This window comes from Phyllobates terribilis, unplaced genomic scaffold (assembly GCF_046119375.1).
Source record: "Phyllobates terribilis strain yellow unplaced genomic scaffold, ASM4611937v1 Scaffold_11__3_contigs__length_659146591, whole genome shotgun sequence".
Taxonomy (NCBI): Eukaryota; Metazoa; Chordata; class Amphibia; order Anura; family Dendrobatidae; genus Phyllobates; species Phyllobates terribilis.
The window spans coordinates 212866316-212894018 of NW_027362771.1; positions in this window are offsets into that span (position 1 = coordinate 212866316).

Genomic DNA, 27703 nt, shown 5'->3' on the forward strand with positions numbered 1-27703 from the left:
CCCTGGCGGGAAAATCGCATGCGGATTTTACATGCGGTTTTCCCGCCAGGTAGAAGCGTTTGTGAGGCGTCTTTGCAGCATCTTTGCATGCATTTCTGCATGCGGGTTATCAAGCACTACTCCAAGTGATTTAAGTATCACTTGGAAAAGTGCTTGACAACTTGTTCACACTATATAAATCCATGCAACCGGCATGGATTTATATAGTGTGACCAAGTAATAGTTAAAAAAAAAGAATCAGAATGGTAAAAAATAAAAAAATAAAGTTTATACTCACTTTCCGATGCATTCTCTGCCCCGTCCGGAGTCTTGAGCGGCTCACGCTGTTGTGTGCAGGACCTGCGGTGAAGTCATTGAGTCATGTGATGGGTCACATGACTCAATGACGTGGCAGGTCCTTCAGACTACAGCGCGACGGAGGGAAAACATCAGAAGATAAGTATAAACTTTATTTTTTCATTTTTTTACAGGTTCTTTGGTACCCAGGTCTGGATGAGAGTCTCCTCTCCTCCAGACTTGGGTACCATCCGCACATTGATTCCGCATGCGGAAATGCAAAATTAATGAACATGCTGCGGATTTTTGACCGCAGCATATACGCTGCGGAAAAATCCGCAGCATGGGCATTGACATTGCGGAATGCCATTGGGGACCATGGGGTGCGGATATACATGCGTTTTACAAGCGTTTACGCTGCGGAAATTCCGCAGCATATACGCAACGTGGGCACGCAGCCTAATACCTCTGAACACGTTGTTGACAACAGTGACTTGGGGGTCAGAAATGCTTCCTGGGGCGATCCCCTTGCTGTCCCCATGTCATTTGAGCACTGTCACTATCGTTTTGGGCACTTTTTAGGCTTTCTACAGACTGCCGGGGGTGCCGCCGCAAAAATGCTCGGGTCTCCCATAGACTAACATTGGGCTCGTTGCTTGGGTCGAGCACCCGAGTATCACGGCGAGCTCGGGCCGAGCTTCGAGCACCCGAGCATTTTAGTGCTCGCTCAACACTATTAATGACTATATGGTTTTGCAGGTGAAACTCTTGTATTACTGGCAAAATCATGCTGCCAATTAGGATATGTTAAAATTCATCATATTGCATGTGGGCATGGTATTATCTAATTATGGCAACCATGTTCTTACCATGGTTATATTGTTGATGAATGGAACATGACACCTGAAGTTCATAATAGTTAACATATATGCAAGGCTATTTTTCCTATACTTACAACGTTACAATGTTACTTAATCTGAATTTTCATAGATGCATTTGGGTCTTAAAATGGAGAAAGGTAGACAAAACATAATATTAAAACCTGATCAAAAGTGTCCATTTTTTATCTTATTTTTTTCGCTGCTACCCTGAGTTCTCACCCACAAAGGTGTGTCTCACAGGCGTAGCCTTAAGACATCCCACAGAAAATCCTGTGAGCTACACCCCCTTGATAAAGACCATAAAAATTAGCACGAAATTGAAATGCCCATATACTCAGGGGAGAACCAAGAATAAAATAAGACCAAATCTTGTCACTTATGACGTAGTGACAGTTCCTCTTTAAGGATGTACAGCAATCGGGTTACTAATCTTTCATAATTGGATAGTCAGTGAAAAGTGTCCATTAAAAAAGTTTGATGTGTTTGTATTTTTTGCAAGCTGGAGGGGCTTGAACAAGTTTTTGTGATTGCAATTATCAGTATTCTACACATCAGGTCATGTTATCACACTGCTGATGCCACTCCCTGGTGCCGCATAGGCAGCAGACATTTGGTGTGGTAAGTGCTCCAATGGAGCTGAAGACACCGAAGATTTATTGTAATTAGGGGAAGGGGGCAAGAAATTTGAATTCACAGTTTGGGGAAAGAGGTTGGGGGGAATGTATGCAGGCACAGTATGTAGAGCGAGGGGGATGTGTGTAGAAACAATGTGGGGAGCAAGGGGGGAGTATAAGTGGAAACAGTATGGGAAGCGAGGGAGGATACGTTAGTATGGGGAGCAAGGGGGGAAATTTGAGGACACAGTATGGGGAGCAAGGGGGGATGGGTGCTGACATAGTATGGAGAGCAAACGAGAGGAGGAAATTTGAGGACACAGTATTGGGAGCGAGGGGGGTAAATTTGAGGACACAGTATGGGGAGCAAGGGGGTCAGGGTGGGTGTGGACACAGAATCGGGAGCGAGGGGGGATGAGTGCAAAAACAGTATGGGAAGCGGGGGGATGTGTCAGGAGACTATTGAGAGAAATGGTGTGAGGAGACAGTATAGGATGAGAAAAATGTGAGGGTGCAAAGAATAGAGACTAGGTAGTGTGTGGGGGGGGGGCGGTATGGAGAGTGGGAAGCATGGGGGGTCAGTGAGAGGCCACAGCAAGGAGGGAACAGTATGCTGAGGAGGGGTAGTGTAATGAGGGAGCATAATATAGAGACTGGGCAGTATTGCGAGACACAGTGTGAGACGACAGTGTGAAGTGGGACCCAGAATGGAAAGGAGAGGGTCGTGTAGAGGGCATGTACCATAAGAGGGACAGTCTTCATTAAAAGAAGTTCATCTTAAAAATAGTGCTTCTCAGAGGCATGCACCTACGACGGGTTTCAAACTATGTGTTCTTAATCATAGTGTGACATAGTAAAGTTCTCTAGCGCTAGATGTTCTTTAAATATCTTATATCTCTCACTATTTAAACAACATCTTGCGCCAGAGAACTATACTATGTCACACTATGATTAAGAACGAATAGTTCAAAATGCGTCAGATGTGCATGCCTCTGAGAAGCACTATTTTTAAGATTAACTTCTTTTAAGTATTTTTTCAATAAACTGTTGTTTTTAACTTAATTTCCCTCTGGATTTCATAAGGAATTACTGTATGAGCACACAGGTGTCCATGATTTTAGATTTATGGACCTAGGAAACACAGATCTGAAACCCAACTGTGTGAATGATTCAGGGTGAATTCACATGCAGCAGATTTGTTGCAGAAATGTCCCCAACTATTCCTTTATCTGAAAGGGACTTGCAGGAAAGCATATTCTTGCTGCAAAACTAACCCTTTGAAATAAATTGAACTGATTTTCAGGAATTTCTGTAACAAATCCGGCATGTACACATGTGAATTCATACGTATTGGGAAATCAGGGCATAGTAACCACAGTTATAATCAGTTTTTTTCTTCTAAGTGGTATTTTTTCCGTCAGTCGAGAATGGCCAGTGGTAATGAATGGTATAACACTATATGGACAGTTGCTTGATGTTTACATGTCAGGTATAGCCATTGGTAATGTCTCAGGTGGTTGGGTGGTTTACTTTTGTTCTTTTAGGGTTCATTCAGATGAGCATATAATATGGCCGTGCGATATCTGAGAAAATATCGTATAGCACACTGACCAATGTAGTAGTACAATAGGGTTGTTCAGATGACAGTTTTTTCACACACATGGAGTATCCTTGTGAAAAAAGATCGCAACTTGCACTATTCTCTTCTGAGCTTCAGACAAGACTCATTCATTCAAGTCTATGGGTGTGTGAATCAAAGTAGATCGCATACAGAACATCCATGTGTCATCCGATTTTTGAGGATACATTAACTAACCTAGGAAACTGTATTTGATCATGTTCCTTTTGAATCTAGATATATGAGAATGGATCACAAACGAACCACGGATGTCACTCGGACGTAAAGAATGGACATGCTGATGGCACATGGATGACAAACGGATGAAAATGTTACATATGTTTGTCTGAACCAGACCTAAAGGAATGCTTTCATATTTAGACAGGAAACATAGATTTGATGCAGGTTTTATAGCCAAAGAAAGTCCTTCCATTATATTCAGATTTCTTTTGAGTCAACTACTGGCTTCAGGTAAAATATACTGCCACAAAAACTACATATGCGATTCTTAATTATTTAAGGGGTTAATCCGACTATGATCAATTCCACAAATGGAGAAGTCACTTCTACACATATCTGCCTGCTCAAATTCACATATGGAAGACGGCAAATATCTGTAGTAGAGATGAGCGGATCTATTAAGATTCAAATTCGTCAAATTTTCCCCAGTAGTTTGATTTGCGGGGAATAAATTTGTGCAAATCTCAATTCTATAAAGCTTGTATATGTTCATAAAATACGCGTGAGTGAGAGGAAAGAGAGAACCATGTTAACCAGACAAGTTCACACGTTACATGAGAGAGAGAGAGGACCCCGCTGATCATAAGAACTTACACTCTACAGGAGAAAGATAGAGAGAGAGGACCCTACTGATCATAAGTACGTACACCACACGTGTCAAACTCATCTGGGCCGCAGGGTGGTTTTATTTGGCCCTTGAACCACCACCTCTATGTGGGGCCATTATTCTGTATGGAGGACTATGTGGGGCCATTATTTTGTATGGAGGACTATGTGGGGCCATTATTCTGAAAGAGGACTATGTGGGGCCATTATTTTGTATGGAGGACTATGTGGGGCCATTATTTTGTATGGAGGACTATGTGGGGCACATTATTCTATATTGAGGACTATGTGAGGCCCATTATTCTGTATGGAGGACTGTATGGGGCCTATTATACTGTATACTGGTTGGTCCGCGACTTTGTCCAAGTGTTTCATTTTGGCCCTATGTGTGTTTTGAGTTTGACATCCATGACATATACAGGAGAGAACAAGAGGGCCCCACTATTCATAAGAGCATACACTCTACAGCAGGGAAAGAGACAGGACCCCACTGACCATAAGAGCTTACAGTATACAGGAGAGAGGAAGAGGCAGGGACTGACTAGGACTGAAATTCAGCCCTGGCATTTGAAATCACAAAGGCCCATGCTGTCCCCGCCCCTGAGCACAAAATGGGAATATATTGCTAATATTACCCTGCCTGGAGGAAATCAAGATTTACTACAAAACCAATGTTTCTAATACTACCAATAATATTGCTGTATAAGATTAAATAATTACAGTATTTTTCCAATTATAAGACACACTTTTTTCCCCCCAAATTTGGGGGAAAAATGGGGGTGCGTCTTATAATCCGAACTGTATAATTCGACCGTGCTTGCCGGCGTTGGTGGAGCAGGGTCGCTGCTGCCGGAAGCTTCTGCCTTCCAGTAGAGGCAGGAGTCAGAAGATGGCTGCGGGTCCCATGCTGCGGGCCCCATATTGCGGGCCCCTTGCTTGTAGTAGTCGGTATTCGGTGGTGCAGGGGCTCTGCTGACATTTTGTAAAAGCCAGAGCCCCATACCTTCCATACTTTCCTATGTTCCTATGCGACAGTCTGCAGGAAAATGGCCGCCGGAGGCGGCGCATGCACAATTGAGATCTCTGGAGCTGAGATCTCGGGAGCCGAGATCTCAATCTGAGCATGCGCAGCATGGGACCCGCAGCATGGGACCCGCAGCCATCTTCCGACTCCAGCTTCTGCTTCCAGCAGCAGCGATCTCTCGACTCCTGCCTCTGAACACCCTGTCCTGCCTCAACCCTGCCACCTGGAACCCCGCTCCACCAACACCTCGGCCCCCCAAGGTAAGCTTATTATAGCACGCACCGGTTTATATAAAAATTTTGGGTGCGTCTTATAAATCGTTGCGTCTTATAATCCGCAAAATACGGTATAATATCAAAATAATAATATTTCAATATTACAGACAAATACCAACAAACCATAACCAAATATTACCAGCATATACAATATTGATAATATCACCATAACTGATCATTGAAGGAGTTGAGGTTAAAGTCTATGTAACTTCAGACTTCTGAATCCTCATAGCGCACACTGAGGATTGTCGGCATTGGGAGAGGACGTCATGTGACCGCAATTATGCGATTTTCACACCTCCGGCCACATTGCGACTAAATGTTCTCGGTTTTGCTAAGTTCACATGTATTGAGCGAGGCCGTGCACATCTATTTAGATGTGTATGCAAATCTCATACTTGTGGTCACATGATCAGGGGTGTTACTACAGTAGGTGAAGGGGTTGCAATCACACCTGGGCCCTGTAGCCTAGGAGGCCCCAAACGTCCCTTTGACTTATATGAAAAGACCAATGCTATTAAAGACTTGCAATAATTGGGGGCCCCATTATAGCTTTTGCTTAAGGGCCAGTGCTGATCAAGTTACGCCACTGCACATGATCACCAACTCCCAGCGCTGGCACTGGAGAATCTCCACAGCGCGAGAGCTCTGTGAGGATTATGAAGTCTGCAATCACATAGACTCAATGCAGACTTTAACTTCAAGCTTGGTCAACTACTTTAACCAAAATACTGTACTAAGACTGATATTGCCACCATACAGTGACCATATAATGGTGAACTTGTGATACCTTATAAATACCCTGTACCTCCTTATAATAATAAAAATATCCCCGGTGCTTTCTTATATTAATAATAATAATGACTACTTGATTCTCCTAAAATGATAACAATCCCCCCATTGTGCCTCCTTATAATAATCACCCTTAGTGCCTCTTTATTGGAATAAGGCTCCTGAGCAGGGGCGTACATCGAAATAACAGGCGGCCCATAGAAAAAGTCCTGTCATGTCAAAGTCAAAGAAGGGAATATCTCTCCAACTTTTTAAGAAACAGAGAAGGAAATGTATTGCAGCACTCAGACAGTTATTTTGCCCCTACTGAAGCCCCTAAGTGGTCTCATTCACTATGATACCCCTTTCATGACCCACATAGAGTATTATGTCTCCACAAAGTATGATTACCCCACAAACTGTACACAAAGTATGATGCCCACAGCACCCCAGAAAGTTAGATTGTCACCACAACCTCCTATAAAGTATTGTGGTATCCACCACAGCCCCCAATATACAGTATGAGAGGCACAACAGACCCCTACATAGTATAATGTTCTCCACAGGCTCCTATATAAAGTGTGATGTCCCCAAAGCCCCCCTTTTCAGTATGATGACCCCACAGCCCCCATATAGTATGATATCCCACATAACCATCCCATACAGTATGATGGTCACCACAGCCCCCAACATAGTATAATGTACCCTATAGACCTGCACACAGTATAATATCCACCACAGCCACCCCACACAGTATATAGTCCATCACAACCACCCTACACAGTAAGATGGTCCCCCCAAAGCCACCCCACACAGTATAATAGATCCACCATACACTACGAAGGTCCCCCATAGTCCCAATACTATATGACTGTCCCCCCATTTCCCTATATAGTATGTTGGTCCACATCACAGTCCCCCATCCCCTATATAGTATGATGGTCCCCCAACACTACCTATATAGTTTGATGGTCCATCCCACAGCTCCTTATATATTATGATGGTACACCTCACAACTCCTATATAGTATGATGGTACCCCCAACAGCCTCCATATATTATGACGGTCCACCTCACAGTCCCCCATATAATATGATGGTCCCCCAACAGTACACTATATAGTATGGTGGTCCATCCCTCAGCCCCTTATATACTATGATGGTCCAACTCACAGCGCTCTACATAGTGTGATGGTACCCCACAAAAATAAAAAAAATCCCTATTCTCACCTCATCCTTCTCAGCGTCTGTCTCCTCTTCTATACATTCTGGCAGTGGATGCTGGTGGCGCGATGCAGTGACATCATTGCACCGCCAATGTCTCCTGCTTGGTTCTGGCCTCCGGAAAGCGCAGACAGGAGGGACGCCCACGGCCAGCTGGGGTAAGTGATGGAGCCAGCGACTTTGTGCTCCGTCATAACTGTTAACAGTATTTGCATCTTGAGGACACCAATTCTGTTAACAACGTAGCAGACAAGGCAGCCCACGACCAGACAGGCCCTTCTGGCATTTGCCACTATTGCCAGATGGACAGTCTGGCCCTGGGAAGAGGACCCCACTAATCATAAGAGCTTACACTATACAGGAGAGCAAAAGAGCCCCACTAATCATGACAGCTTACACTTTACAAGAGAGAGAGGCAGAGGACCCTGCTGTCCATAGGAGAATACATTCTACAAAAGAGAGAGAGACAAGTTAGGGTCACTTGACCGTATATACTCTATCTGAGAAAAATGATCCAATTATGCTAAATCAGACTCTGATCAGAGTTTGATCAGAGTATGATCATAGTGTGATCTGTTTTTCTTGGATGTGGATAAAAAAAAAGAAAAAAGTTTCTCCATCCTCTCCACTCTATTAGTCCATTAAAATCAGACCGCACTCGAATGTCATCCAAGTGTGGTCCGATTTTTTTCACTGATTCATTGACTTGAATGGCTAAGTTCAATGTGATTATCGGAGACAAATTGTACATGCTGCATTTTATTTCATCGGGTCGAGAAGAAAAATCTGACATGTGCACGGCCTCATCGGTCCGAGTGCGATCCAATGTTTTGACGGATCGCACTTGGACTGAAATTATGGTCATCTGTAGTGGCTTTACAAACTGTGCACCACTGGGAACCGCTAATGTCTGATGGCCCAGATACTGACCATCACTGTACAATGCATGATAATCCGCTACATGTCAGGGCATTATGGGGAAGCCCTTGAGGCCACGCAAAAAAACATTAGCCTGGTCTTTGATGTTTCAGCAGTGAGGATGACAGGCAAGTTTTTTCTTGTCAATCATGAATTGAATCTCAAAGTGTTCAAATTCGCGTGAAACCGCAAAATTCAGGAAATTTGACTCAAATTTGATCTTCCTCTAACCTGTAGATGTGAAATCAAGAACCCTCAGTCATTCACGGAAGTGGAAGTGAGTGGAGCCGATTACCCCTTCAGAAGAAATTTAACTCTTGAACCCCTGGCCACTTTAGCACTCCTGTCATTGCTTCCAGAACCAGAGGTAATGACATCCTATCTGTCAGTCACGTGACCACTGCAGCCAGTCACTGGCCCCAATGGTCATCACATACCATGCATACAACAGCAATGCTAAGGCCAATAATTGGTGACATTACTAACGGTACCAATGGGGACCACCGCAGCAGCTGTGATGGGACAGAGGCTGATTTAAGAAGTAAGTTATTCTTATTTCATTATTTTAGAACATTCCCTACTTTTACAGTGTAAGGCATCTAAGGTTCTGTAGAATCACTAAGTACTGTCATCTGGGGTAATTAGCTGTATGTTTTAATGGATGCATACATCTGGCCAGTCTTAGTCAAGCATGCAGATAAATGTAGTGTTTAGTAATTTATTATGCTGCTCTGTATGTAACCCTGGAACTGAAATAGCCAAATAATACATTATAGTTGGAAATTCCTGAGAAATTATAGTAAAAAAGCATTGATCAACTTTAAGTGATGAAAAGCAATGAGTTCATGGGTGTTGCCATGTTATTAATCTAGCTTCGAGGAAAGACACAGAAACTGCATGCAACAAATACAAACCACTAGACAAAACAAATCACAAAGACAGTTTGTGCTCAAGGCTGTTGCACTGAGGTCACTAAAAAAGCATCATTTTCTGTGTCAGCCATGAGACAAAGGGCCTGTTCACAAGGACATACCTTCACAGAATGACCACCATTCTTCTGCTATGCATGTGTTGTTCACATGAGTTCCTCAAGAAAATGCTTGGACCCAATATACCAAAGTGCCGTAGGGGGTGTTGTGTGACTCTACCTGTCATAAGAAGTTAATATTCACATTTGAACAGATCAAAAAGAGAACACAGCAAAGTCACTACAGCAAACACAATGCGGCAATAACACAAATACTGCTGATACATCAACATAAAAATACCGTATTTTTCGGACTATAAGACGCACCGGACCATAGGACTCACCCCAAATTTTGGGGTGGAATATAGAAAAAAATATATTTTTATAAGATGGGGGTCCGTCTTATAGTCTTAATAGATACAGTATCTTACCTGGGAGGCGGTAGAGCGAGGGTCACAGGAGGCCGTGTCCTTCAGGAAGCTCACTGTATCAATGCCACCCGTGGACCTAGTCATCAAAAGCAAGATTATAAGGTCATGTAGACAATGGCTGCGGTTAGTAGGGTAATGTTCACTACAGCACGATATGTAATAATACTAATTCCTCTATTCTGTAGAATTAAACACTCCCAAATTGTATGAAAAGTACAAAACATTAATTTTGGTATTCTTAGTAGTGTGACTTATTTACTTTGCAAACATCATAGAGAATACGGCAGTAAAACTGATACCTTATGTATATAAGGTATTTATATACACCTTCAAATGTGAGTTATATACACTGCTCAAAAAAATAAAGGGAACACTTAAACAACAGAATATAACTCCAAGTAAATCAAACTTCTGTGAAATCAAACTGTCCACTGTCCACAACACTGATTGACAATCAATTTCACATGCTGTTGTGCAAATGGAATAGACAATAGATGGAAATTATTGGCAATTATCAAGACACCCTCAATAAAGGAGGGGTTCTGCAGGTGGGGACCACAGACCACATCTCAGTACCATTGCTTTCTGGCTGATGTTTTGGTCACTTTTGAATGTTGGTTGTGCTTTCACACTCGTGGTAGCATGAGACGGACTCTACAACCCACAGAAGTTGCTCAGGTAGTGCAGCTCATCCAGGATGGCAAATCAATGCGAGCTGTGGCAAGAAGGTTTGCTATGTCTGTCAGCGTAGTGTCCAGAGGCTGGAGGCGCTACTAGGAGACAGGTCAGTACACCAGGAGACGTGGAGGGGGCCGTAGGAGGGCAACAACCCAGCAGCAGGACCGCTACCTCCGCCTTTGTGCAAGGAAGAACAGGAGGAGCACTGCCAGAGCCCTGTAAAATGACCTCCAGCAGGCCACAAATGTGCATGTGTCTGCACAAACGGTTAGAAACCGACTCCATGAGGATGGTATGAGGGCCGACGTCCACAGATGGGGGTTGTGCTCACAGCCCAACACGGTGCAGGACGCTTGGCATTTGCCACAGAACACCAGGATTGGCAAAGTCGCCACTGGCGCCCTGTGCTCTTCACAGATGAAAGCAGGTTCACATTGAGCACATGTGACAGACGTGACAGAGTCTGGAGACGCCGTGGAGAGCGATCTCCTGCCTGCAACATCCTTCAGCATGATCGGTTTGGCAGTGAGTCAGTAATGGTGTGGGGTAGCATTTCTTTGGAGGGCCGCACAGCCCTCCATGTGCTCGCCAGAGGTAGCCTGACTGCTGTTAGGTACTGAGATGAGATCCTCAGACCCCTTGTGAGACCATATGCTGGTGCGGTTGGCCCTGGGTTCCTCCTAATGCCGGACAATGCCAGACCTCATGTGGCTGAAGTGTGTCAGCAGTTCCTGCAAGATGAAGGCATTGAAGCTATGGACTAGCCCGCCCGTTCCCCAGACCTGAATCCGATTGAGCACATCTGGGACATCCACCAATGTCACGTTGCACCACAGACTGTCCAGGAGTTGGCAGATGCTTTAGTCCAGGTCTGGGAGGAGATTCCACAGGAGACCATCCACAACCTCATCAGGAGCATGCTCAGGCATTGTAGGGAGGTCATACAGGCACGTGGAGGCCACACACAATACTGAGCCTCATTTTGACTTGTTTTAAGGACATCAAAGTTGGATCAGCCTGTAGTGTGTTTTTCCACTTTAATTTCGGGGGTGACTCCAAATACAGGCCTCCATTGGTTAATAAATTTGATTTCCATTGATGATTTTTGTGTGATTTTGTTGTCAGCACATTCAACTTTGTACAGAACAAAGTATTCAATGAGAATATTTCATTCATTCAGATCTAGGATGTGTTATTTGAGTGTTCCCTTTATTTTTTTGAGCACTGTATATTGTATATAGATATTATATTCTAAAATCCCACTTTAACTGTTCTTAAAAATGTGTTCCAGTCTTGCTAAAAACAACATAGCTCATAAAAAAAGTGCTTACATTTTCCGTGACTTGGTTCACATTGTATTAATTATAAAGCTCCTCTCATTGCATATGACTGACCCTGTGTTCTTGCGAAAATCTTCAAGGTTAGATCACTCTTATAAAAGTGCTGTAAGGTCTTTGGCTTAAAACTTGAAGGATGTTGCAGTGTTTTCATTTGGCAGAATAATTCCAGCAGGGTAAGAAATAAAAGAATAAATGTCTTTTTTTGTATGTGTGTGTTTCTACACTGTGGGTTAAATATCAGCCTGGAAAGCACATGCATGCTGTAAGGAAATATTCTGACTCCACCTCAATTCACAAAGTGATCTATGATCTTACAATTTTCTTTATGTATTTGCAAGTCAATGTAAAAAGACTGCAGCAAATATTTTGTGTGGCCAAACTTCCTTTGTATTTATTGCCGGAAAATGCTCCCTTCCGTTTTTTAGTCCTTTAATTGTAACTAAAAACATTGTTTAATATCATCAATCCAGGTAATTATGAGCTATAAACTGAAATAACCCATATTATGGGATATATCTGTATGTATAACTTATCAAGGAGATGCACATACAAGACACGCTGGTAATGCACAATACAGATCTAATTTACTGGTGGCTAGAGGCCAATATAGATCCAGGTTTACAGATGGATAATGGGGACTACACACTCTGTTTAATGGCGTCTAGTAGACTAACGTACACAATTCCCTGGAGAAATAGTGAACATTAGAGGCAGAATATACCTTTTTATCAGTCTGAAAAGCTATTTTGCTGAAGCACCTTTAAGCCACATTCACACATCCATGTTTTTCAGTTCAAATACAGACTGCTATGCACAGACCCGATGTGGGTCTCTTGACCCAAACCCAATAGAAAATGTATGAGTCTGTCAAGTTCAAGTCAGTAGACCCATGGCTGGTCCGTGCTCAGATAGTGAAGCACAGATGAGTGAATCTGGCCTTAAAGGTCCAATCCTAAGAGCACCTTAAAGTGTGTAGGATTGTTAGTAGGATTCAGTCATACTAAGAAAAATACATGAATTGACTATTTCCTGGTGGCCAATGTAGATATCATTGGCTCCTCTGACTATTACCAGACAAATAATGAGTATTATATATTCAACTTATTAGAGACTTTTAGACAACTAGAGTAGTGCTGGGAATAGCCGGTCAGGGGCATAGCTGGACTAGTCTCATCTCAGGCTATTGTTCCCGGTCTGATCTCTAAGGAATGTTTTCTCTGAAATGCCGTAATGTTTTGGAGAAAGATATACCTGGTTGTAATTGTGCAGCCAGGCTCTGATTCATGCTGCCCGCGGCCTGAGCAATGTAAATCAGGTGACATGTTCCCTTTAATGTGTATTCACATCTATAACTAAACGTTGTATACTTCCTCCCTCTCTTCCCCAAAGTTTTATAAATAGAAAAGTGGTTATGATTCAATAACAAATAACAAATGTAATCAAGACATCTAGATAAGAAAAATATGATAAAACAAGATTTTTCTTAATTACTTAATCATTTATATCCAAACATTGTATCTTTATATACAAACATTTTATATCCACATATTATTATCCAAAGTATGTTAAGAGGAAACATTCATGTTTTTTTTTTAAATAAAACTATACTTTAAAAAAATTCCAAATTCTCCCACCCATGTATTTGGCACAGTAAAAATGTGGGCAGAATTTAGAGAGACTTTAGTATCCCCAAAATAAACAAGTGTGTAAGTTAAACAGGGGAAAAAGTTAAATATTTAAAGTGTATTCCTGTGGGATCTTAGGAATTATGCAGCCTAAGCAGAATACCCAGGGAGTTAATGGTGTGGTTGTTATAATAAGTAACGTCTGTCTATGACACATCCCTATTGTGTATTGACCTAAGGATGAACAAAAGTTTATCTGTTCATAGGTTGATATTCAGTATGTCCAAATGAGAAGCACGTAGTTATGCGGCTGTTTATGTATTGCTAAGGATTAGGTAACATAATATAGGTTTCTCAACTGAGGCAGTTGTAGACAGTTTATTGGTGGCAATTTTCTACATGAACCTAGAAGGATGTATGCAAACAAATTATTTCCTAGAATTGTAAAAATATAGTATTCTGCATAGCATACCTTTATTTTACTATGCCTTACCATAAAAGAGGCATACCGGCAAGATGTAGACTAATGTGTAAACACAGCCGAGTGGTCAGAGGAGCTTTCCAAGGAACATGCACAAACTGTAGACTCCAAACTCTATGTGAACAGAGCTTAAATTAGTGTAAATAGAAAATTCATCTGATTGAAACTTGGCAGAATATGTGTTAACCAACCATTCAGTTACCGATATTGGCCTCATTGGCCACATGCTATTTGTACTATCATATTTGGTTTAGAAAACAAGGCAATACATGTGCTGCTCGTCTAGGTAATGTTGTTGGCTGCATATTGGAGATTTTAGTTCATTTTTGGGCAGCATGGTGGCGCAGTGGTTAGCACTGCAGCCTTGCAGCGCTGGCGTCCTGGGTTCCTTCAAATCCGACCAAGGACAACATCTGCAAGGAGTTTGTAAATTTTCCACGTGTTTGCGTGGGTTTCCTCCGGGTTCTCCGGTTTCCTCCCACACTCCAAAGACATACTGATAGGGAATGTAGATTGTGAGCCCCAATGTGGACAGTGCCGATAATGTCTGTAAAGCGCTGTGGAAATAATGGCGCTATATAAGTGAGCAAAATAAATAAATACATTTTTTGCTGCTGCCGCCACCTTTTTGTGCCATGAATGAGCATAGCAGATGCAGACTTAGAGAAAGGACACCATTTACAACAGGTGAAGGTGAGACGGAAGATTGGTCGCTCACCTGAGCAGGTTGGTCTTGGCACAAGTCCGTGGAAGAGTGATATGTATCGTGGCTGCTGCTCACACCAAGATGGAGGGAGGACATAACAACCAGAAGAGGGAGGAGTGCTGTGGATCCTGGGCGCTGCAGCTAACAAGATGTTTCCAGGCGGTATGTATAAAACATTTTTCACTTTATTGCAATGCGTTTTGGAGTGGCTCCTCAGGCATCCTCCATGGCAGATATCTGTGAAAAAGTTGATCTGATGACAGATCTCCATTGCATTAATAGAAGGACAAAGCAAGCCACAGTTCACACCAGAGCTCGAGCGTTGATATTTTGCTTCAATTTGTAGCATTGTCATTTCAAAACAACAACTTTCACAGACCAGCCATGAAGAATAAGTAATATAAGATCCCTAATAGTTGGCCAACTTTATATGGAAGAGAGAGAAAAGTGAAAGAGTATATTAGCTATTTTGTTCCAGCATGATTACGATGTAGATGTAATGAAATCCCACAGCTGCCTCTGCTGTCAGGGTGCTGGTGCTTCAGTCCTGTGGGTGGCGCTTCTAGTGCGGAGGCGGTGGTGATGTCATGGCTAGGTGGGGCACTCGCCGCCCAAGCAGATTGTTAGTAACTCATCTGGAGTAGGAGTATCTTCCCCTTCTGAGTGCTGCCCAGTCATTTATGTTTATAAACCTGTTGATGTTAATGAAGGTCCTGTTGACTGGCGTAATGAAGGGAACCGTCAGTAGGACAATGACAGGGCTGACCCCATAGACAATAGGGGCTCATTGTGCTTTATTTTATATCTCCTTTATTCTTCTGTACCTTGCATGTTATTGCATTATATACTCTGCTTTTAGTGCTCTTATATTGGCCTGACCTTTGTGTTCTGACCCAGCCCTTGTACGTTTACTGCTGAATAATCTCCTTGGATGCCCTTCTGAATTTGATCTTGGAATGATTGATTTCTCTTCTTCCTCACATTTTCAGCATGACCCTTCGAATCTAACCCCGGGTCTTCCCTGACTATATCCCTAGTATTTGATTCTTTCAATATCTCTACTTCTATGCTACCATCCCGGCTTATTAACCATTCAACCCTTAACCCTGTTGACGTAACAGAGGGAAGATCAGTGGTCAGGGAAGACACACGGGTCTCTACAAAGAAGGCCAGGTCCCGGTCTAGGGGAAAAAGGGTGAAAACCAGAGTGTCTTTGGGACCTGTCAAGCAGAGTGGCTTGTGCCAAGTCTGGCAGTGGATGCCCTTTCGCACTGACGTTTCAGTTTCATTGCACTAATAGAGGAAAATAAAAGTAAGTAAAGTAAGTAAAAATGTTCCAATTTTATTGTGGTTGTGTATCTTAACCCCTTAGTGCACCCTTAAGTAACTATATATGACAGTCAGGATGCGTATGTGTGGAGTGAGCTGAGGAGCAGAGCCCAGTCAGCTACAGGGCACAAGCCGGCTGTAATACACAGCCAGTATCTGCCTGTAACTGCAATCCATGCTAGCCTTGATCGCTGCCGTTGACTATTCAAATTCCACTGTCAATCACTGACAGAGGCATTTAAATAGCACAACCGCTGGGGTGCATGCTCACTGGCTCCCATGTGCCCTCCTGTCGTTATCACCGGGGCCAATGGCCATAGCAGCTGTGGGCCTGCTAAAGACCCCTATCACCACCATAGTCTTGACTGTCCTCTGAAGCTCAGGTAGTACTAAGGTAGTGATTGGGTATTATAATATATAGTATAAGTGATCAAATGATCATATGTTCAAGTTTTGTAGGAGAACTACAGAATAAAATTCAAAAACTGCTTTAAATATTAGAGAAAGTAAAAAAAAAGGTTTGAATCACCACCTTTTCCTAGTTTTAAAATAAAGAAATAAAAAATATTAACAATATATAATAAATATAATAAGTCAATTAATCAAAATATAAATTTATTAAAAAAAATATGTTAAATGCTGAAAAGAAAAAAATGTTAACGCCAGATTTGCATTTTTTCAGTCACTGCAGTTTCCCAAAAAATGCAATAAACAGTAACCAATATGGCATATGTACCCCAAAATGGTATCATTAAAATGTCACCTTGGAAAACAAAAAACAGCTCCATGGACTAATAAATAGAAAAATAACGGGTCTCAGAAAATAGAAAAACAAGCATAATTTTATTTTTTACAAAATTCAAGAAAAATTTTCAACACTAAAATATAAAACAAACAAAACAAGTTTGGTATCTCTGTAGTTGTCCTGATTTGAAGAATATTGTTAACAGGTCATTTTTACAACAGAATAAACCTGAAATACAGTGGTGGAGTTGCAGTTTTTTTTCACAACTTCACCCCACTTAGATTTTTTTTTTCCCATTTTTCAGTACATGATATAGTAAAATGATTTCATTCAAATCTGTAACTCATCCTGCAAAAAAAGAAGTCTTCATACAGTTATTTAAACGGAAAACTAAAAAAAGTTATGGCTCTTGGAAGGAGGGAAGGAAAAAACAAAACTACAAAAAAATAATCAGCTGGTACTAAGGAGTTAACACTTCCACCTTTTTTTTAGAAAATTCTCTCCTACCCAGACTATCTGAGCTCTTCACCACCCAATAGGATAGAATGCACATAAAGCTGTCTGCCCTGGCCATTCAATTACAATGTGTTCCCTTTACCAGTCTATCTCTGATCTCTATGATCAGGAAGAAACAGGAAGCTGAACCATCAGTGTTCAGCTTACTGTAAGGCTAAGTGCCCACGATGCAGAAATGCTCCTGATTTTTCCTGAGCGTTTCTGCATCTCCCTGGCAGAAAAACCGCATGAGGATTGTACATGCAGATTGTACATGTGGATTGTACATGCGGATTGTACATGCGGATTGTACATGCGTTTTTCCTGCCAGGGACAAGCGGAAGTGAAGCGTTCTTCACTTGCATTTCCGCATGCGGGTTGACAAGCGCTTTCCAAGCAATTTTAGCATCACTTGGAAAGTGCTTGACAACTTGGTCACACTACGTAAATCCATGTAACCGGCATGGATTTATATAGTGTGACAGAAAGAATGGTAAAAAATAAAAAAATAAATATATACTTACCTTCCGATGGCCCCCGCAGTCTTTATTCGATGCGTCCTGGCTTGCTGGCAGCTCGCAGTACACTAAAGGACCTGCTGACGTCAGCGGTCGCGTGACCTGTCACATGACTAAATGACATCAGCACAGGTCCTTCAGTCCACCTCGATCTGCCGGCAAGTGAAGACAAGCACACCGGGGGCTATCAGAAGGTAAATATAACATTTATTTTTTATTTTATTCTTTTTTATACAGATACTATGGTACCCAAGTCCGGAGGAGAGTCTCCTCTTTTCCAAACCCGGGTACCATCCGCACAGTGAAACACAAGGATTCCACATGTACAGATGCAGTGATGCGGATTCCATGCGTTCCAATGCAAGTCAATGGCGGCGATAACGCAACGATTCCGCAAAATAATTGGTAGTGCTGCGTTTTTTTCCGCAATGATAATCCGCAGCGGAAATTTCCGCAGCATGTGCACAGCACATGCGGATTATCATTGGGGAACATGGCAGACCTTCAACCAAGCATTTTTTAAGTGTTTCTGCAGCGAAATTGCCGCTGCGGAAACGTTTAAAAAATGCATAGTGGGCACACAGCCTTAAGCTACGTTCACATCACCGGATTTCTGGTCCAAGTGCTGTTTGTGGAAAAATCTGCAAGCACTCAGACCAATGTTATTCAATTGGGCTGTTCAGGTGATCGTTCTTTTTATATAGACCGTGTGTCCGCCTGAAAAAATTGCATCATGCACTGTTCTCTACCATATTTCGGATGAAACTCGCTTATCCAAGTCTATGAATGTCTTAAAAAGAATTGGATCAGCCGTATAGTATTCATTTTTTACAGATATATTGCTATTATTAGCATAGGAAACTGTTTTTGGTATTTTACATTTTATTCACTGCTGAATACGAATGTAATACAGATTGCACGTGGATGTCATAGACAGAAGACATTACAGATGAAAAATCGTCTGTGTCTTTGTAGGGTACACAGGGCGGTAGCCGTGAGCGAGCTGCTGCTTCTCCACACCCTGGCACCCCACAAATAAACAGCCATCAATTTTGTTCTGTGTACAATGCAGTGTACTCACTTTCAGACCGGAGGCCTCCGCTGCATCAACGTCCTTTCGTCCAGGATCAGCCTCACACAAATCAGGGGACACTTGCTACTTAAAAACCAGTTCAACTTTACTTAACAGTCTGAGTTCAATTGATGATACAGCACATTACGTTTCCGTGTTCTCCATTGATTCAGCCTGAGTCATCCCTTCTCTTATTGGCTCCTTCAGCCCCCGGGATACTCTGTCTGGCTCCACAGTATCTCTCAATCTAATCTAACAGGAAGTGCTCCCCTTTTTATATGACCCTTCCCCTCCCAATGTGGGTTGGTCCCAGACATATTCATAGTATCTAAACCTGTGCACTACGTCTTATAACTAATATGCCCACCACTGCATATTTCCCTTTCTGAATCTAAACTATAAGCCCGATACTATACCTTATGTTCTAAGCGCTCCTTGAAAAAGGTGTCGAAAAGATCGTCGGAGCGGTGGGTGCTTACCATGCTTTCATTCATACAAACATTGGCTTAAGGTAATGTTGGCTCTTATCTATTATGCGTGTGTATATCTTTTGATGTGGATTGATCTGTTCACCTGTTAAATAGGATATTTCTCTATGCACATTAGGGCCCAATTCAGTATCATTTACCTCCCAAATATATTGCCAAGTAGTAGCATGTATTTACACCTTTTGTAATGATTCATAGTTTAACACCCTACATCTATGGTATGGGTTATCGACTGTTTTTATATCTTTAATTTTAAAGAATATCAATAAATATAATATATTTTAAACCTTAGTTACTCTTTGTGGTGGTTTGGATTTATATATCCCACACTAGTTGTTACTATATTGATTGAGTTTGGTGGTGGAGGTTAATTTCCTCCGTTCGGATACTATCCGGAACCTTTTTAGATTAGACCTTATGTTCTAAACCTATCTCTATGCTTTCTATATAGACTACACATTAATAACATTGCACATTAATTACCATACATTAGAAGAACCGCATACATTAGTGCCTATAATGTTCTATGCACGTTACATTTTACACTACTAAGAAAATACAATAAAACCACATATTTAAATACACTTCTTGCAAACGTTTTCAGGGGAAGAGGCGTACGACAGTCCCTGTCACACCCTTACATCTTCCGGATGAAAATCAGATGATTTTTTTTACACTTAGCCTTACAGGTACCCTTACAGGTACAACACTGGAATGTGTAGAAGTGACAAACCCACTGCACATCAGATATGAAATAGTAATACCATCTTTGTCCTATGAGATTACCATCTTCACTGCCTGAAGACCACCAGCACACTTCCCAAATTTATTGAGTGGTTGCGTGCGTGAATGATACATATTTTTTATGCATGTCTATAGATTTAAATTTCATTTTAGCACAAAAATCACCTAAATATGGAATTTTTTTTTGTTAAAATTACATCGAAGCAGATGGATTTCGATGCAATATACCAATCCTTAGCTGTACTTTGGTTCCATTTGAGCATACTGTGATATAGGTTGTCTTAAATACTTACCTAATATAATTATCTATTACTTAGAAAGGCCCTGATATGTTCTTAGACCTCAAATTATTTTTGACCATGTGCACAATTTTCTAGGTTCTGCACTTACAGTAAAAGGATGCTGCAATGACTTTGGTATGTAGTAAGCACAGACTGAGCAGGAAGCTGACCTCACCCGATGAGAAAGCAGCTGCTAGGTGATTTTACAACATAATGCCACCTTTTCTTCATTACTCACAACAATATATGAAAAATGTGATTTACTTTTATATAGACATACAACAGAACTGTACAAAAGTTTTAGGTAGGTGTGGAAAAAGTGCTGTGAAATAAGAATGCTTTCAATAATAGAAGTGTTAACAGTTTAGTTTCATTAATTAAAAAATGCAAAGTCAGTGAACAAAAGAGAAACCTAAATCCATTTGGTGTGACCACCCTTTGCCTTCAAAACAGCATCAATTCTTCTACATACATTTGTATAAAGCCAGGGATTTTGTAGAATTATTTTTAGATGTACGAGTTAACAACTATATTAAATAGGTGATAATGATCATCATTTTCATTTGTAGGTTAAAACACGGTCATTAACTACATTAACTGAAACGGAAACAGCTACTGTATGTAGGAGATTTAAAACTGGATGAGGAACAGCCAAACTTTGCTATTAAGGTGAGGTTGTAGAAGACAGTTTCATGGCACAGGTCATACACCATGGCAAGACTGAGCACAAAAAAACCCAGTTACACTGCATCACCTAGGTCTCTCTAATGCAAAGATTACAAAGCAGACTATTGTTTCAAGATGTGCAATTCAAGCTCTTTTGAAGATTACCCAGAAAAGGGTAATGATGAGGACATACAGTCATGGCCAAAAGTATTGAGAATGAGACAAATAGTAATTTTTCCAAAGTTTACTGCTTCATTTTTTGTAATGGCAATTTGCATATACTCCTGAATGTCAAAGAGTGATCAGCTTAACAGCAATTACTGTACTTGCAAAGTCAATATTTGCCCAGAAAATGAACTTTAACCCCCAAAACACATTTCAACATCATTGCAGTCCTGCCTTAAAAGGAGCAGCTAACATCGTTTTAGTGATTGATCCATTAACACAGGTGTGGGTGTTGATGAGGACAGGGCTGGCGATCAATCAGTCGTTAAGTAAGAATGACATCACTGGACACTTTAAAAGGAGGCTGGTTCTTGGTATCATTGTTTCTCTTCAGTTACCTATGGTTATCTCTAAAGAAACACGTGCAGCCATCATTGCACTGCACAAAAATGGCCTAACAGGGAAGAGTATCGCAGCTACAAAGATTGCACCTCAGTCAACAATCTATCACATCATCAAGAACTTCAAGGAGAGAGCTTCCATTGTTGTCAAAAAGGCTCCAGGGCGCCCAAGAAAGACCAGCAAGCGCCAGGACCGTATATTAAAACTGTTTCAGCTGCGGGATCAGACTACCAGCAGTGCCGAGCTTGCTCAGGAATGGCAGCAGGCTGGTGTGAGTGCTTCTGCACGTACTGTGAGGCGGAGACTCTTTGAGCAAGGGCTGGTTTCAAGGAGGGCAGCAAAGAAGCCACTTCTTTCCAGAAAAAACATCAGGGACCGACTGATATTCTGCAAAAGGTACAGGGAGTGGACTGCTGAGGACTGGGGCAAAGTCATTTTCTCTGATGAATCCCCTTTTCGATTGTTTGGGACATCTGGAAAACAGCTTATTCGGAGAAGAAGAGGTGAGCGCTACCACCAGTCTTGTCTCATGCCAACTGTAAAGCATCCTGAAACCATTCATGTGTGGGGTTGCTTCTCAGCCAAGGGAATCGGCTCACTCACAGTCTTGCCTAAAAACACAGCCATGAATAAAGAATGGTACGAGAATGTCCTCCAAGAGCAACTTCTCCCAACCGTCCAAGAGCAGTTTGGCGCCCAACAATGCCTTTTCCAGCATGATGGAGCACCTTGCCATAAAGCAAAGGTGATAACTAAATGGCTCATGGAACAAAACATAGAGATTTTGGGTCCATGGCCTGGAAACTCCCCAGATCTTAATCCCATTGAGAACTTGTGGTCAATCATCAAGAGACGGGTGGACAAACAAAAACCAACAAATTCTGGCAAAATGCAAGCATTGATTATGCAAGAATGGACTGCTATCAGTCAGGATTTGGTCCAAAAGTTGATTGAGAGCATGCCAGGGAGAATTACAGAGGTCTTGAAGAAGAAGGGGCAACACTGCAAATATTGACTTGCTGCATTAACTCATTCTAACTGTCAATATAACCTATTGGTACTCATAATATGATTGCAATTATATTTCTGTATGTGATATAAACATCAGACAAACACTAATAAAAACCAGAGGCCAGCAGATCATGTGAAAATATAATTTTGGTGTCATTCTCAAAACTTTTGGCCATGACTGTATATCTTCGGTCATCACTTTGAAATCGATAGATGTCCATCAGCTCAGTACTAGCGGCAACCAGGGGGACCCAGCTTTCCGTTTTGGAGAAGTCTTACTAGAACTGGTCTTCTTGGAAGAATTGTGGCTAAAAATCTATACTTTTGACATGAAAACAAGGTCAAGCGACTCAACTATGCATTAAAACATATGGACTTGGGTGCAGAACAATGGCATCAGGTGTTGTGGACTGATGAGTCAAAATTTGAAATATCTGGCTTTTGCAGAAGGCAGTTTGTTTGCTGAAGGGCTGGAGAACAGTACAATAATGAGTGTCTGCAGGCATCAGTGAACTATGGTGGAAGTTCCTTACAAGTTTGGGGCTGCATTTCAGCAAATGTGGTTGAGGATCTGGCCAGGATTAATGGTGCCTTCAATGCTGAGACATACAGACAGATACTTATCATCATGCCATCAGGGAGGCATCTGATTGGCTCCAAATGTATTCTTCAGCAGGGCTATGACCCCAAACATACAGTAAATGTCATTAAGAACTATCTTCAGCACAAAAAAAGTACAAGCAGTCCTGGAAGTGATTATATGGCCCGCACACAGCCCTGAAATCAACATAATCAAGTCTGTCTTGGATAACATGAAGAGACAAAAGGATTTGTGCAAGCCTACAGCTATAGAAGATCTGTAGTTAGTTCTCCAAGATGTTTCGAATAATCCCTCTGATCAGGATCGGACTGGGGTGTCTGGGGCCCACAGGGGGAATTGACTCTAGGGGCCCACCTACAGCAATATGCAAATATCTGTTATCCGCTCTCCCTGTTATAGTGGAGCATTGACTGGCGCTTCCTGCACATCTACCGTTCGCATACTATAACTGGGATGTACAATTACTGTCGTTTGCATTAAAGGGGTTCTTTGGTTAAAACAAGTTATCACCGATCCATGGGCTCCACAGGATCGGTGATCATTTATTGATCGTTTGGGTCCGAACATTGGAAAACGCACCGATTGAAGAATGGGGAAGGTTTATCCCTGACAGGACACTTATCTCCATTTTAAAACGCAGCGACAGTTGGGACGTCTGACCGCAGCTCTATTAATTCTCTTGGGGGCTTCCAAAAAAGAGCAGCGCTCACAGTCACTGAAGGGATGAATGAATCAGTGGTCGCATCTCACATGCCACTCCAGTCTAATGGGGAGAAAAGCTCCACATCCTGCCGATTGTGTGGCAGCAGTCAGACCCCCACCAATCAATATTATCACTGATCCTGTGGAGAAGTGATTACTTGTTTTCACCAGAGACCTTTGTAAGTGCATCTCTGACGCTCTCGTCCAAGTATTTAATCTCTAAGGACATGTCCCCACTATCAGTATTTGGTCAGTATTCGGTCAGTATTTTTTCTCAGGAGTGGGAGCCAAAGCCAGGTGAGGAACAATCAGAGAAAAGGTATAATAGAAACAAGTCACCAATTCTGCATTTATCACCCACTCCTGGTTTTGGCTTCCACTCCTGAGAAAAAATACTGACCGAATACTGACCAAATACTGATAGTGGGGCTCTGTCCTAATAGAAAAAAATTGTTTCCTAGTTAATATCAGCAAGAACAAATGACCGTCATACACAACACAATCCACTATACCAACATCAATAATACCACATACAAAAGGGACAAATATCACCACACCATGACCAGATCACATATTACCACCACATAGTGACTGAATAATACCACATACAAGAAACAAATACGGCCACACCATGAACAAAACCACGTATTACCTCCACAAAGTGACCGAATAATACCACATACAAGGAACAAATACTGCCACACCATGACCAGACCACATATTACCACCACAAAGTGACCAAATACTACAATACTGATCATGAATACAAACCACAATACTAACAACACTGTTATTACCACCAGCGACATTATACACAGGAGCTCTGTATATAGTGTCAGTGTACAGGTAACACAGTGATCACCAGTGACATTATACACAGGAGCTCTGTATATATTGTACATGTAATACAGTGATCACCAGTGACATTATACACATGAGCTCTGTATATAGTGTACATGTAATACTGTGATCACCAGTGACATTATAAACAGGAGCTCTGTATACAGTGTACAGGTAATACAGTGATCACCGGTGACATTATACACAAGAGCTCTGTATATAGTGTATAGGTAATACAGTGGTCACCAGTGACATACACAGGAGCTCTGTATATACTATATAGTGTAAGTGTACATGTAATACACTGACTGACGTCTCTATGTGAAGTCCTTCATCTTCACTTTTCTTCTTCATCTGGCACCGATGGCCATCACTTCTTCCAGCCAGGACTCATCTCTGCAGAAAACAACACAGTTATCAATAATTGATCTCTTCTAGAGCACATTCCCACTTTTTCCTCCCGACTTCTACACTACACCAGTTGAAGAAAAAAAGTGACATAGTGCCATCCTGCACAGTAACAGGACCCCCCTTTTGTCCTCTCCCATGGAAAACAGTTTGCTAAAAAGTAAATTATATTACAGAAGTAATAATGTGCCTTATTGGACTCGAAAGTAATAATGTTCCTCACTAGCCACCATAAACTATATATAAAGTATTTTCCTCAACCTGGCCCCCAAACAGTAATGAAGTCCCTTGTCCAGCCTGGCCCCTCCATATATCCATCCTAAACCCCCCCCCTTATGTCCAGCGTGGCCTCTCTATATATTTATCCTAGCCCATGTGTATCAAGCCTGCCTCCCCATATATCTATATCTATCCTAGCCCCCCATGTGTCCATCCTTCCCTCTCCCATTTATCCATCCTAGCCCCCCCATGTGTCCAGCCTGCCCCCCATATATCCATTCTGGCCTCCATGTGTCCAGCCTGCCCCCCCATATATCTGTCCTGGCCTCCATGTGTCCAACCTGCCCTCTCCCATATATCTGTCCTAGCCCCCCATGTGTCCAACCTGCCCCCCCAATATATCCATCCTGGCCTTCATATGTCCAGCGTGGCCCCCATATATCCATCCTGGCCTCCATGTGCCCAACCTGCCCCCCCATATATCCATCCTGGCCTCCATGTGTCCAGCCTGCCCCCCATATATCCTTTCTGGCCTCCATGTGTCCAGCCTGCCCCCCATATATCCGTCCTGGCCTACATGTGTCCAGCCTGCCCCATATATCCTTTATGGCCTCCATGTGTCCAGACTGCCCCCCATATATCCGTTCTGGTCTCCATGTGTCCAGCCTGCCCCCTCCCATATATCCGTCCTGGCCCCCCATGTGTCCAGCCTGCCCCCTCCCATATACCCGTCCTGGCCTCCATGTGTCCAGCCTGCCCCCCCAAATATCCATCCTGGCCTCCATGTGTCCACCCTGCCCCTCCCATATATCCATCCTAGCCCCCCATGTTTCCTGCCTGCCCCCCCATATATCCATCCTGGCCTCCATGTGTCCAGCCTGCCCACTCCCATATATCCATCCTGGCCTCCATATGTTCAGCCTGCCCCCTCATATATCCATCCTGGCTCCATGTGTCCAGCCTGCCCCCTCCCATATATCCATCCTAGCCCCCCATGTGTCCAGCCTGCCCCCCATATATCCATGCTGGCCTCCATGTGTCTAGCCTGCCCCCCATATATCGATCCTGGCCTCCATATGTCCAGCGTAGCCCCCATATATCCATCCTGGCCTCCATGTGTCCAGCCTGCCCCCCATATATCCATTCTAGCCTCCATGTGTCCAGCCTGCCCCCCCATATATCCATCCTGGCCTCCATGTGTCCAGCCTGCCCTCCATATATCCATCCTGGCCTCCATGTGTCCAGCCTGCCCCCCCATATATCCATCCTGGCCTCCATGTGTCCAGTCTGCCCCCCATATATCCTGGCCTCCATATGTCCAGCGTGACCCCCATATATCCATCCTGGCCTCCATTTGTCCAGCCTGCCCCCCCTTATATCCATCCTGGCCTCCATGTGTACAGCCTGCCCCCTCCCATATATCCATCCTAGCCCCCCATGTGTCCTGCCTGCCCCCCCATATATCCATCCTGGCCTCCATTTGTCCAGCCTGCCCCCCCATATGTCCATCCTGGCTCCATGTGTCCAGCCTGCCCCCTCCCATATATCCATCCTAGCCCCCCATGTGTCCAGCCTGCCCCCCATATATCCATCCTGGCCTCCATGTGTCTAGCCTGCCACCCATATATCCATCTTGGCCTCCATGTGTCCAGCGTGGCCCCCATACATCCATCCTGGCCTCCATGTATCCAGGCTGCCCCCCATATATCCATCTTAGCCTCCATGTGTCCAGCCTGCCCCCCCATATATCCATCCTGGCCTCCATGTGTCCAACCTGCCCCCCCATATATCCATCCTGGCCTCCATGTGTCCAGCCTGCCCCCCCATATATCCATCCTGGCCTCCATGTGTCCAGCCTGCCCCGCCTTATATCCATCCTGGCCTCCATATGTCCAGCGTGACCCCCATATATCCATCCTGGCCTCTATGTGTCTAGCCTGACCCCCCATATATCCATCCTGGCCTCCATGTGTCCAGCCTGCCCCCTCCCATATATCCATCCTAGCCCCCCCATGTGTCCTGCCTGCCCCCCCATATATCCATCCTGGCCTCCATGTGTCCAGCCTGCCCACTCCCATATATGCATCCTGGCCTCCATGTGTTCAGCCTGCCCCCCCATATGTCCATCCTGGCTCCATGTGTCCTGCCTGCCCCCTCCCATATATCCATCCTAGCCCCCCATGTGTCCAGCCTGCCCCCCATATATCCAGCCTGGCCTCCATGTGTCCACCCTGCCCCTCCATATATCCATCCTGGCCTCCATGTGTCTAGCTTGCCCCCCATATATCCATCTTGGCCTCCATATGTCCAGCGTGGCCCCCATATATCCATCCTGGCCTCCATG